The sequence below is a fragment of the Heterodontus francisci genome, chromosome 26, assembly GCF_036365525.1.
Source record: "Heterodontus francisci isolate sHetFra1 chromosome 26, sHetFra1.hap1, whole genome shotgun sequence".
In the NCBI taxonomy this organism is placed as follows: Eukaryota; Metazoa; Chordata; class Chondrichthyes; order Heterodontiformes; family Heterodontidae; genus Heterodontus; species Heterodontus francisci.
Window position 1 is genome coordinate 55,761,429 of NC_090396.1, and position 14,479 is coordinate 55,775,907.

The window sequence follows — 14,479 nt, forward strand, 5'->3', positions numbered from 1 at the left end:
CTTCACATGGGGAGAGATCTCCCGCGGACAGTTCAGTTATGTGGACACAAAACCTGGTCTAGTGCTGAGCCATTGAGAAGGCAATTTTTAGATGTAAGTACCAGTTTACTCACAGTAGCCAGGGATCTTTGAATTGGAAAGGTTGGTCATGAAGGATGATTTAGTGATGAAAAAGGGATAGCAAAATGACTGAGTTCAGAGTGAATACTACAGTCAAAAATAAACCTCGAAAAATGTTATAATTGGGACCAGTTACTTTTTCCTTCGTATTATTTTAGTGGTTACATTTGGCTTAGATATAGGTCCTGGTACAGTGTTTTGTGTGCTCAACCGTTGCTGAGTGAGATGGTGCATAAATATTTTGCAAACGTTCTTTCACGTTTTCTGTTCTTTGTTGCACAGAAAATTTTGGCGTTTTCTTTTTTCCCTTTCCCCTGATGGACCTTGCTTGATGTGTACAACTATTGTACCCAGATACTAGGGATTAATTTCCTTACGGTTCTCCTTCTCATCCACTATAACATTGACCAAAAGAACCAAGGGGACCCCAGAAAAGTGGCATAAACACGAGCATCACAAAAACAGATTACTTGGTCATTTATCTCATTGCTGTTTTGTGGGGTCTTTCTGTGCACAAATTCGCTGCAGTTTTCCCCTATATTACAACAGTGAATGCACTTCAAAAACAAAAGTACTTCATTGGCAGTGAAGCAAAATGGAACACCCTTCAGTTGTGAAGGTCCTATGTAAAGGCAAGTTCTTTATTTCTTTGGCTATCTGGCTGAAGCTACAACAGATGGGCAGGAGAAATTGTGCAGAAATCCCCACCCCAACCCCCCATTCCTGTCCAGGTTTGTTTGTTGTAGCAGTTTATTCAATACATTTGTGATTCCACCATCTCCAGTGTCAATTCACTGATATCCTACTCATCCTGTTGGTACTTTGGAGCTCTGCTTGTATTTGATCCATGGACATGCCATCAATGCCTTACTTTTGCGTTTTGCTTTCCTCAAGCAGACAGTCCTTGGTATTCTCGATGGGTCAATATTAGTCAGATGTTTGCATCCTGTAAAATGTAAATGTAGAGTAATGTGCTGAAAAAAAGACTGATATCAAAATTACGGCTGAGAGTTGCTGTTTTGTTTTTTGACTTATTTTTATTTTTGAGGTCTTTTGCAATGAGTAACTCCTGCTGAGAGCAAAAGTGCCATACATTACAAAGAGACTACCAGAGGGAAAGAAAACAAGGTCCAAGGGTCACTTGTGTAACCTGAGGGAAGATCTGTTATTACTGGATTATTACCAGAAAATTTACAGTTGTGTTTTGTTTTATGAAGGCCTGAGGCTACCGTCTCATACCTTTTCATTGATGAAAGTAATGCCACCAGACAGGCGGCACTTTAGGTGCAATCGAAACTTGTTAAGATCATTTCTGATAAAAATCCTTTTCTTCTTCAAATAAGATTTTCAAGACTATTTGTGAAATCTATCTGTGCAGTCACCTTTCTGTACAGACTGAGTTTACAGTAGTGACACTGATTGCCAGTCTCAACAGTGAATTAATGTGTAAGTTTGAGTGACTAAATTGTAAATGCTAGCAATCTATAGAATCATAGAATGATTACAGCACGGAAGGAGGCCATTCGGCCCATCGTGTCTGTTTTGGCTGTCTGCAAGAGCGTCTCAGCTAGTCCTACTCCCCTGCCTTTTCCCCATCTGAAATTGTGGTAGGAGCTCAGTGCCTTAAAGAACAGTTGAAGTCAATCTCAAAGGTGCTTTCCAGAAAGTTTAAGAAAAAGTTTATTTTGGTACCGTTTAACTCCAGATTTTTTTTTGTGTGATCCCTCCTTGTGAGTGTGTGTGTGTGTCAGTGAGGTTTGGATGTGATACCTTAGTGGCTGAACAGTCTGCCAGCACTTCCCTATCTTGGCTGACACGTGAATAATGGTGATTTGGGGATGGTAATGGATGGCTGCTGCCACCTGTGGAATTGTATCCTGGCATGAATGGAGGGGAATTTGAATTTTCATGAGCCATTTAGTTGCATACCCATAGAAGGAGCCCACTGCCACTTGCAAGTCACTTTAGGAACTGATTTTGCTGCACCGTTCTGGAGTTGACAACAGGACAGTGAATGCCTGATGCATTGGATGGCCAGAGTCTGAGGACCCCATATGGAATCTGTACTATGAGTTGTGGTTCGTATGTTTTCTGTGTTATTGCAAAGGGCTGTAGTTTCTCACTTACCTGTAATGGGACAAGAACCTCAGAGTTTTTTTCAGGTGAATATTTTGAATGCTGGCAGTTAGATAATGCAGTGAGAGCAGCAGGACAATATATTGTGCTTTTAAGGTAGAAAAATTAAGTGCTTCTGAGATTGTGATCCTCCTTTGACAGGGATTTGAAATGCGACAAGTATTGTGGTTCTATAAATTTGTACATGAAATGAATGAGCAAAGTTTGAGAGACTTCTTTCTTTGGCATGATTTCATTGCTGAGAATCATGTCTGTCACCCAAAGCTTTCCAGCAGGTGGTAATGCTGAGAAAAACAAATTATTATTTAATTCCCATCCTTCTATAATATTGTCATCTGGCACCTACAAATGCTGGCATATGTAGAATTAAGATGGATAGAGGGTACTCAAAATGAAAAATCAAATTATCTGACACTTACAAATGGATCAAGTTGGATTCCCTTTAGCTCTAGATTTCTTTCTGCACTTCAGCCTCCAGTTCCATACCTGAGGCTTTTCCTCCTCATGTCTCCATCAAGTGGGACCATGATGAGGTCAAAAGGCTAAGGCGCAACAACTCATTCAGTGGCCATCTGATGCTGCTGATCAGCTAAAGTGTCTCAAAATATGTTCAACATGAATTTGTGTATTTACTTTCTCTTGCTTATTACTTTATATACAATTAGTGTTGGAGGGGGTTTTATCACTGCTCTTTTTCTGCTTTGCCGAGTTCCACATTTACACAAAAAGTGTTACTTGACAACTTTGTTAAATAAATTATTTGTATTCATACATCACATTATCACTTCTATGGGACATCCCAAAACACTCCAAAACAAAGGAGTTCTTTTTATATGATAGTGTTTCTGTCGCTAAGTAGATAAACTTGACAACCAGTTTGCACTCGCCAAAGGAATGAACGAATAGATAACCTCGTTAAGGGAGGGATATTGCCAAGGATATTGGGAGAGTTCCCTGCATTTCTTTTGAATAGTGTTGTGGAATCTTTTGAGCAGGCGATGTGGTCAATGATTAAACACCTTTTATTTGGCCGGTGCTGACACGATGGGCCGAGTGGCCTCTGCCGTCAACTTTCTATGATTCTATGATCTCATTGATAAACTGTCCTTTCTGACAAGGTAGCTCTCCCTCACTTATTGCACTGAAGTATTAGCTCAGGTGTTCAGGTCTGTAATCGGCCTTGAGCCCAAAACCTTCCAAGTGGGATGAGAGCCAAGTTAACACTTACACTACTTTATTTTTCACCTCAGGGTAGCTCACTTACTCAGTGAAGTAGTAAAAATGGTCAAAATAAAGAGGACTTGCAAAGAAATTTCTACTTCCCACTTGGTTCCTGGTTTGCCTATCTGAATGTAACCAGAGCAATTGCAGCAATGGCTTCTCTTCCTGCCTCCACACCCATTATCTCGACTCCCCCAAGCATTTACCCTTAGCCTTCTCCTTCCTGTTCAACATGCTGCCCCTTGGCAACATCATCTGCTGACATGGTTTAAACTTCCACAGTATGCTGACAATGCCCAGCTCTACCTCTCCTGTTTGGTTAATTTTGTTTATACCATGGACTAGATCACCTTCAGTGATTGCTGCAACAATTTTCACAACACAAGGACCCAGGAAAGAAATGTTACATGTATTCCAATAGAAGACCAGTTACAGACTTTTAAGAACTACAAGAGTATATTTCTAAGTATTGTAATACATACTGCTAGAGTATGTTTCTTCACCTGATAGTTTGCAGAATTTTTACTGAAAATCATTTCCAGGCAACTTTATGTCTACTTTTATCATTTATTATTTTGTAAAAGCTGTAAATTGGGACTGATCTGATTTAAGTTTATCTGGTAGTTAATCATTGATCGGAAAGCTTTTGTTCTGTTTCTACCTTTATAACTCTCCTCTATCCATCATTTATTGTCTGTGTCATGCTCATGCAATCCAAACTTATGGACTATAAAATGAGCTCGTGGAGTAAACTCGAAATGGACAACCCAAACAAAATGGAGTAAAAGGTCAGGTGACCTTTCCTTTCCTGCCAATGCACATAGAACTACAAGAACCCTGAGCTAATTTTCATGTCTGAACAAGTCTTGGAGAAGTCATTAAAATACAAATGACTTTCTGGATGCATCCCCGAGAAATCATTAAAATGCAAATTACCCTTTCTGTGGTAATGGCTGCTTCTCTCAAACTGATTGTGTTGACAATACTGTCACAGACCTTTGGACACCAAACTCAAAATCCAAAGAATGGGTGTGAAGAGCCCAACTTTATCAATGTGAGATGAGGATGAATGACACCCAGACTCCATTGTCTAACGATGGCCTCACCATCAAAAACTGTTTGTTAGGATAATGGAAGGAGAAACTATGGTCACATGACAAAAACTAGGTTTCTGATGAGTTTTAATAAAGGTATAATCTGGGCAGACAAAGGAGATCCATCTATGCCATTGAAGAAAAGGACCCTGACTCAGATTACCAGCTTTGAACTTTATGTAGGCAGACACAGGAGTTGCCCTACCTGAGAAATTGTACCAGGACTTCACTATTGATCTTTGACTGAAAAGTAACGAGTAGTCTGCAACAGCGCATCTGTCTTCCTGAACCTCCCGTGTCTTTCTTCAGTGAACAAGGGAAAAGATGACAGGCCTGCATCGTTTCAAGTCTTCACCCTAGGGACAAGCAAGTTTAAAAGAGAACTCTTTACAAATCATCAGACCTAATGCATGTTAGCTTCATAATCTCTATCTTTTCTTGAGTGTGTGTGCAACTGTATGAGTGCGAGAGTGGGTCGAGTGGTATATATTTTTGGTATTGTATAATAAACATTTATCTTTCTTTAAACTTATGAGAAAACTTGTCATTTGTCTGTTCTTGACAATTAAAACACCTGGGTTCAAAAAAACACGCTGTCTTCGGTCAGTTGAGAAATGGAAAAGGGGCAACCATCCCTATCATCTCTCACCTGTCCATAAGTCTGTAAATCACTGCATTGTTTCATTGTCAAGCGTAGCTAGCAAAGGTTCAGTACTTGCACCTGCCTAAGCAACAGGATTGAATCAATACTTTGGAGATGAGGAACCAAAGCGAATGGAGAAAGAGTCTCTCCTGAGTGGATTAATTTTGATGTACAGAGTTGTTGGAACATAGAGTCATAATGACACAGAAGGAGGCCATTCGTCCCATTGAATCGATGCTGGCTGTCTGTAGAGCAATCCAGTCAGTCCCATTCCCCCACTCCTATCTTGTAGCTTTGCAAACTTATTTCCCTCAAATGCCTATCCAATTTCATTTTGAAGTCCTTGATCATCTCGGGCCTACTCCTGCTCCTAATTCGTATGTTCATGTGTTCATATGTTCCACCACCCTCGGAGGCAGTGAGTTCCAGAGGGACATGAGGGAGGAGAAGGGGGAGGCAATAAATGCAGGCTTTGTCCATGCTTGTTGAGGCTAAAAATTTATTATTCACTGCCAAGTGTTCTACTTAAATAATTCTCGCCCTCCCCCACCATAACCTTCAATTTTCTTTTAATGACATCTTTTCCACAATGCAGGGGGTGGTTATGATCTGGAATGCACTGGCTGAGAGCGTGGTAGAGGCAGATACAATTGTAGCTTTGTGAAGGGAATTGGATAAGCACTGGAAAGGAAATAATTTGCAGGGCTATGGGGAAAGGGCTGGGGAGTGGGACTGGATGAGTTGCTCTTGCAGAGAGCAGGCAGGGCACAACGAGCCAAGTAGTTACGGCACAAAACAAGGCCATTCGATGATTCATTCTATGATTCTATGAAGTTTTTTTTTGTTTTGGGAGAATAAACCATTTTGTGCACAGACTTGCAGATGAATGACCAGCCTGACATCCACCGCCTACCAATTTCCCGGCCATTTTGGCAAGCGACATTTTGCGGATGAATTGCTGGAGCAGAATGGACTGTGTTTATCAGCTGGGTATATACGGTCCCGCGGCACTTTGAAGAAGTGCAGTGAGTTCTCCTGGTGTCCTGGCCTATACTTATTGCTCAACCAGCACAACTGAAACAAATTAGCTGGCCACTTATCTCATTTACTATTTCTGAGAACTTGCTGGGTACAAATTGGTTGTTGTATTTACCTACATAACATCAGTTACTGTACTTCAAACATAATTAGTTGGTTGTAAAACACTTTGGAATGTCCTGAGCGCTAAAATAAATAGCAAGTTCTTTTCATTACATCATCTGTAGTCCTACACTAAGGCAGTTTTTATACTGGTGAGGTGTTGCAACTTGTTTTGCGAAGCTGGGCAGCTTTAATTTACAGATTCTTTGCTTGATAGTAGTCAGATAAAAATAATTGTATGCTTGAGACAGGAAGTTATGCTGGTGATTCACTGTTGCCACTGGGTGGGGAGAGCGAAGGTATGGGGAGATGTGAATGACTCATAGCAGCTGATTATTCTTTACCTTAACCTTGAGGAAACTGAACATGGTGGCACTTACCCACTCCATTCCCACCCTGATTAAACTGCAAGTGACAATGATACCCGCCGGAAGCTGGCAGAGTCCTTTTTCTTGATTATGGAGATTTGTCCCCAGTGATATCGTTGGAACCCGATTGTTACTGTAGTTTGAGACCTGAGGGGAGCAGTTCTGGCTTCCCAGCTAGACTGAATCTGCATTGAGGACCAAAAGAGGCCGGTTGAGCGGTTTTCTTTTGTAAATATATATGAATTTTGCTTGTTGTCCAGGATTAGCAGCAGTGCTCTTTTGAGCCCCATGAGGAAATCTTGGGCTTGCTGAGCCCTTCTTCTGACTCCACGTGCCTTGTGCTGTGCCTGGTTTTTGCAGCTTCTGAGCTGCCCAATTTTTCCAGCCTGACATCCACCGCCTACCGATTTCCTGGCAGTTTGGCAAGCGACATGCTAATGAGGCTCACCGTTAAGGCAGAGACAGAGTGGGTTGACTGCTTGTAGGCCACGCTCCTGCCCAGTAGTAAAGTCCAATCCCATTAGGTAAGCTCATAGGTTCAAATCACCACATTTCTGCAGACAGAGGGAGAATATATGTGGATCGCTTAACCAATGTGTGGAAATGTTGGCAGAATGCATATTTCCAGTGAAAACATTTGGAAAGAAGTGTTTAATGATTTGGCACCTGCAAAATAAATAACGAGTGTCTCCCTTACCCATTTGAGTTGCATCTTTATGTAGCACAGTTTTTAAATTCTGTACTTAAGCAACACAGGTACTCTATACAACCCCTTCCATCTTTCTCTGAGCCAGTGTGTGTGTTTCAATCAAAAGAAAACTTGGTAATTGTTCTCCCTTGAAACCTTACCTCAGAAAAAGGTTGTACAATTCATTCTCCAGTTGATTTTTAAACCATGCTTGAAGTGGAGAAAAGTTACATAAACCTTTATGTAAGCAATGATTATTTTCAGAACAAAAATAAGCACAGATTAATCATCCTTCTGGGTGTGTATTGTATGTCTGACTCTCTCCCTCGGCCACCTATTTCTCTTGAACAAAAAAAAGTGCCTAGAAATGCTTATTTCAAATAAACTCATGATTTTGAGCTTGTTTGCATGCCTTTCCATCTGTCAGTTGGACATGCAGATGCTGCTCAGGGGTTGGCTAGCTGGCAGATGTGTTCTCTTTGGATCAGCAGATGAGGGAAGCTTCATTGTCCTTTTTGTTTGACCCATGTGGGGCATCAGTGGTGCCAAGGCCAAAGCGTGGTAAGTTTCAGGCATGCTTAGGGCTGCAGGTAATGACTGGAGGATGGGGCATTTCAGGTGGCCGCTGTAGGGTGCCAATCAGAAGGGGTGCAGTGAGGCTGGAAAGTGATAGTACCGGGGAAGAAAACCAATGGCAAGGGATTAAAGCTATGGAGCACAATGCCACCTCTGTCAGAAGCTGGGAGACCTGAAAAATAATTAAAATGCACGTATATGGGAACTTAAATCTCGCCATTTTAAACATAATACCCAGAAGTGATGAGAATAGCATAACATTTGCTGTGTGCACTCTGTGTAATTTTTTAATGTAGATAATTTATATAAAATATAATGAGACATTTCCAAAAGGAGTCAAATTGGCCATATTAGGATCAAGTTGAAATTGGAAAGCTTTTTGAAGCTCACACTTAGACGCTGTAGATTGCGGTCTATAAACCAAACAGCAAACCTGAACAACCTATAAAAATAGGTATCCAAAGAATATACTGTTAATATACGTGCACATTACCTGAATCAGATGGGTGAAGATTGATGCACTCTTCCTGACCAAGTTACTTTCTTTCCTTCTTTCTGGTGCCCGAATGAAGTGGTTTCTAAAATCATGAGAGTGCTTTAAAGTGTATGCATCTGTCTAGGTTCCTCATTTAAAAACCTCAGTACTGTCACTATAAATATTAAATTGATATGCAATTGTGTAGACAGTGTTTTGCCGCTCATTTAATTGAGAGTTTCAAGGTTGTTATAATAACCATGTACACAGGCTTGCTGTAGCCCCCAGCACTTTGATGAGTCGTCGCTGGGTCCAAGAGGACAATTAATTAATTTCACATTTGCTTGTTCTGATGGGAACATAATGAGGATTTTGGCATTAGGAGGGTGAGAAGCAAAGCAGTCTTTCAAAGGTTCTAGAACAATTTCGAAGGATATTACCTTATCTGGAAGTGTAATATGATATCAAGATTCAGCACATAAAGTCAAAGTATATATGTCTTTACAGCCAATGACATTACCATTAACATCCTGAGGGAGCTGGGGCTGACCATTGACTAGTGCCTCAATTGGAGCTCCTAGAGCAGGTCAATGTGTACTATCTACAGGATGCACTGCAGCAATTCCCCATGGATTTTTCAGCAACACCATCCAAACCCATGACCTCCAGCACCTTGGACAAGGATAGTAGGTGCATGGGAGCACCATCACCTCCAGGTTCTCCTCCAAGTTGAACACTAACCTGACTTCGGCATATATCATTGTTCCTTCTTTGTTGCTGAGTCAAAGGGCTGATTTTCCTGGCCTTGTGTTGACAGGTTTGGAGGTGGTAGGGCCCAGGAAAATAGGGGACAGACATGTCCGGATGACTCCCCGACACATTCCAGCCACTCGGGAACTTTCCATGGGGGTGGGAGGGGACCTGGATCAGCTGTCGGAACCACAGAGGCAGGCAGCCAATTTACATTGTTAAGGCCTCAATTGTTGTCAGACACCGTCAGCATTTTGCCACCGGCAGAGTGATTACTGCGGTGTGTGGAGGCTGCCAGCTCAACGGAGGTGGTCTGCCTGCAGCAGGCTGGGGAATTATCAGAGTTGGAGGCTCTATCCCCCAAAGAGAGGGCAACGTGCATGAAAGGCAGACCCCTGCAGCCTCAACGATCCAACTGGAGAGGTTTCCCCACCAATCCTAATGGTCTACTGCCTTCCCCACCTCTGATTTATTAATTTAATTTATTCCTGTAAGGGCACCTCAGCGTGCCTCAGCAGCACCCACTTCTCCCAGTGGAGCTGTTGAGGCTTGTCTGTGTGACTGGAAGGGCAGCATCGGAAGCCCGCCCGGACGGCGAGTGTGGAGGTGGCCAATTAGGAAGCTGCCTGCGGGAGTATCACTGAGCCGATCTCACTATCTTCCTGCTCAGGACCCCCATTTGCTTGTGCTGTGGAGTCCCGAAACCCAATTCTGTCTAAAATCTTGAAATTTCCTACCTAACATCATTGTGGGAGCATGTTCAGCAGAGAGACTGCGGTGGTTCAATAAGACGGCTCACCACCACCCCTTCTCAAGAATAACTAGCGATGAATATATAATGAGAGCCAGCCTTGCCAGCAACATCCACATCCCAAGAATGAATTTTAAATAAGAAACAATTATGCAGCACCGTTTTGTTCTCAATGTCTCAAAAGCACTTCACAGGTATTGAAGTACTTTTAAAGTGTAGTAACTATTGTGATGTCGGGAAATGTGGCAGCTAATTTGCATACAAGTAAAATTCAACAAATAGCAATGGACCAGGTAATCTGTTTTGGTGGTGTTGGCTTTAAGGGATGAATGCTGGCCAGGACAAGGAGAACTCATCTGTTCAAATGTTATCGTGCGATCTTTTGCAGCCACCTGACGAGGCAAATGGGACCTCTGTTTAACATTTCATCTGACAGTGCAGCACTATCTCATTTCTTATGTCAGAACAGTGACTACACTTCAAACGTACTTCATTGGCTGCATAGCGCTTTGGGACATCTTGAGGTTGCTATATAAATGCAAATCTTTCTTTTCTTCCTTGTTTTTTTGAAAAGAATGATTAGGGATTTTTAGAAATGCAGATAGCTCGTGGATCATTTATTTATTTAGAGATACAGCACTGAAACAGGCCCTTCGGCCCACTGAGTCTGTGCCGACCAACAACCACCCATTTATACAAACCCTGCAGAAATCCCATATTCCCCTACCACCTACCTACACTAGGGGCAATTTACAATGTCCAATTTACCTATCAACCTGCAACTGTTTGGGTGTGGGAGGAAACCGGAGCACCCGGCGAAAACCCACAGGGTCACAGGGAGAACTTGCAAACTCAGCACAGGCAGTACCCAGAATCGAACCCGGGTCTCTGGAGCTGTGAGGCTGCGGTGCTAACCACTGCGCCACTGTGCCGCCCATATTAGACTACATTGTCAGAACCTGACTAAAATACATTTTTTTTTATTTAGAATTCTTTTGTGGGGTGTGGGGCTGGAGTGGAGGCAATGGGTAATCTTTTTTAAATTTCTGTATCTTCAAGTTCAGGTTCGGATCCTGTAGAAACTCTAACTCCTGCTGCTATCGTGAATGTTACCAGAATTTGAAGGTGGGCAGAGATTCCCCTTTGCTCTAGTTTCATCTTGTCTCTTAATAGAATATCCAGTTCAACTGCTATGTCCCAACAATGACACGTTGTCTCTATTAGTCATGGTTAGCTTATAGTCACCTTGCCTGTAGCATTAATGTCTTATTATACATCTTTAAGAACCAGTATGGTGGTTGCATTACATCACCTCAGAATGAAGATGAAAATCTAATTCCAGTAAGAATTTTTTCATAATTTCTCAAGGCAGTGCTTGCTTCTATCAAACTGCAAGAATTGGCACATCTTGCAGCATTTACAATTTTTGATATAATTGGTGATATAAGGCTTTTTTGATGGTCACCATCTGTCATCCAGAAGCTGACCAAATGGACAAGTATCTTCACAATGGAGGGCAGTGCTGCTTTATGCTGAGAAAATGAGGCTTGCTCCAGCTTCTGCAAGGTATGTTCTTTGCAGCCCTCAAAACTGCCTCTTCCCAAACTGAGTGACCCAGTTTAGAACTGACAAAACTATCTGCATTGGGCTGATGGACTTATGGTGTTCCAGATATGGGACCTGACTCACTTGAGCAAGAATAGCATTTTAACTGTTGCTAGTTCAGGTTTAGCAACAAACACACATTAACTATTAATCAGAAGAAACGGTCAGAGTGAAGAAAAAAATTGACCCATGCGTCAAAATGTTTTCAATGTTTGTCATTCAGGTCATGGCAAACCATTTCTAGCCCCAAATGTATGAGGATTCCTGCAGTATAATGGGCTTAAGCTGGTTTTAAAGTATGGGGGAGGTGGTGGCGTAGTGGTAATGTCACTGGACCAGTAATCCAGAGCCCAGGCTAATGCTCTGGGGAAATGGGTTCAATGGTGAAATTTGAATAAAATTCATAAATTTGGAATTAAAAGCTAGTCTAACGGTGACCATGAAACCATTGTCAATTGTTGTAAAAACCCATTTGTTTCATTAATGTCCTTTTAGTGAAGAAAACCTGCTGTCCTTACCTGGTCTGGCCTACATGTGACTCCAGACCCACAGCGATGTGGTTGACTCTTAAATGCCTTCAGTGGGCAATTAGGGATGGGTAATAAATGCTGGCCGAGCCAGCGATGCCCACATCTCATTAACAAATAAAAAAAACTTCATTAGTTGAATGGCTTTTCACAGAGAAAACGTTAAAATGATATGGAAAACGTATAACAGTGATTGTGTGCCAATCTGCTGTTTAACTCTCAGTTCCTCTTCTCCTTTTCAAGTAACCAAAGAGTTGGTTCCCAGGAGGGCGCATCAAGAACTACTGAAGTTTGAGCTACTTGCAGTTCGTTGATCATGGTGCGTGGCACTGCTGATTGTGAATTCAAACTGTTTATAGCTTTTTTGCTGGCATTTCCAGCCAATCCAACAGCATGATGACATTCCAGTTGACCTGCAAGTACACAGCGAGTACATCCCACGTGTGAGCAGGTATGCAAATGGCCTGCTTAATTGGTACGCTGGACAATGCGCTTTAAGGACGTGTCAGCTTCAATTTTGGAGATGCTGTGAAAGATTTACATCTAATTCATAATGCATTTCTGATGATTAAAAGCAGCACTTTTTATATGTCAGCACTTGTTAGACTTGATGTAACCTCATCAGAGAGAACATAAGGAATGCTTCCACTGCTGAAGTCATAACCCATGATTTAATGCTTCATTTGTAAGCTTGCTATTTCTTGCAAGTGGAGGTTTATCTGCATCTCAATGTGTTGAATCGTTCTAAACAGGATTTTTAGGTGACATCATTAAACTTTGAAGGTTATCTGCAGAGCTGGGGATCATCTTGTCTTGCATTTGAGAATGGGGTTTGTGCAGGCACAAGATGTTCATAAGTTAGACTTTGAACTTAATGATGTGAGTCAATGACTGACAGATCATTATCTGGCCTTTATTCTCACTCTGTGTCATCTATTGGCTTGTTTCTTAAACCTGGGGCTCAGGGCATTTCAGGTAGCAGATTATGAAAACCCTAATATTTCCTGGTAATGAATTTTTATCTTTTCAAATACTGTTGTCCATTTCATAAATTGAACAAAAAACAAAAAAATTGAATTAATATTGCACTTTTCATATGACGCAACTTGGGGCTAGATTTTACGTCAGGCAAATGGGAGCTGGCCACCGATGTAAAAGTCAGTGGCGAAACCGCTTCTGCCCAGCCTGGGGATCCGACCCGCATCTTACGGGTCCCCAGGCTTTAATTGTTCCGAGGCGGGACTTCCACCCGGTTGACGGAGAAAGTCCCGCCTCATTGAGCTGCTGGCCAATCATCGGGCCAGCAGCTCTTAGTCCCAGCAGCACCACCGGGAGCAGTGGCCACTACTGGGACTGCAGCCCAACCGAGGACATGGAGCCAGAAGTCCAGGTAAGTTAGGGTTGCCCCGCCGAGCTAATTGGTAGCGGCCCGGCGAGGTAAGGATGGTCGTTTGGGGGGAAGGGGGGATGTCTCGGGTCCTGGGGGTGGTTGGGGAAGCGGGGTGACCCTCATTCGGGCACTCAGTGCCCGTTTGTCCGGGCCCTGCCCCTCCACCCCCAGTGCACTGAGAGGCTGCCAGGTTTCACTGGGCGGCCTTTCACATCTCCAGGATATCTGCTTGCCATGGGTAAAATCCCCGTGGAGGTGGGCGAAGGCCCTTAAGTAGCCACTTAAGGGTCTTGATTGGCCTGGGGCGGGCGGCCTATTTCTCACCTCCCCGGCCCACGTAAAGTGGGGCGGAGGCGGGGGCGGGACGGGAAGGCCTCCCGCTCAGTTTTATGCCACCACCCTTCCCCCCCCACCCCGCCAGAATCTGGCTCGCTGGGGTGGGGTAAAATTCCGGCCTCGGAATTTAAAAAGCTGGATGCTCTGCAGGTAAAATAGGAAATTTGAAACCAACCAGAAAATGCTGGCAACACCCAGCAGGTCAATTAGTATCGGTGGAGAGAACCGGCAAGTTAACATTTTGGATGCTTGTTGGGGGTGCAAGAGTGACAATTTGCAGTGAAAAATAAGGCACTGAAATTTCTGAATAATGCCATTGCACAAATCAGATAATCATTAGAACAAGCAAATATTTGGTGATTAAAAAAGCAAAATACGGTGGATGCTGGAAATCTGAAATAAAGACAGAAAATGCTGGAACTATTCAGCAGGCCAGGCAGCATCTGTGGAGGGAGAAACAGAGATAACATTTCAGGTCGATGATGCCGTCGACCTGAAACATTAACTCTGTTTCTCTCTCCACTGATGCTGCCTGACCTGCTGAATATTTTCATCATTTTCTGTTTTTATTTTGTACTCTGACACAGGTACAATTGTACATGGCAACTAAATACCTTCACCTACAAGAGCTTGTATCTCTTGCAGAATTTGCCATGTAT

At 42.7% G+C, this 14,479-nt stretch overlaps 1 long non-coding RNA gene across 1 annotated transcript in view; it reads left to right on the forward strand.

Moving 5' to 3' along the window:
- The window catches only part of LOC137384566 (uncharacterized), a 253,581-nt gene that overhangs the window by 125,344 nt on the left and 113,758 nt on the right, over window positions 1-14,479 (forward strand). The window lies entirely within an intron of this gene.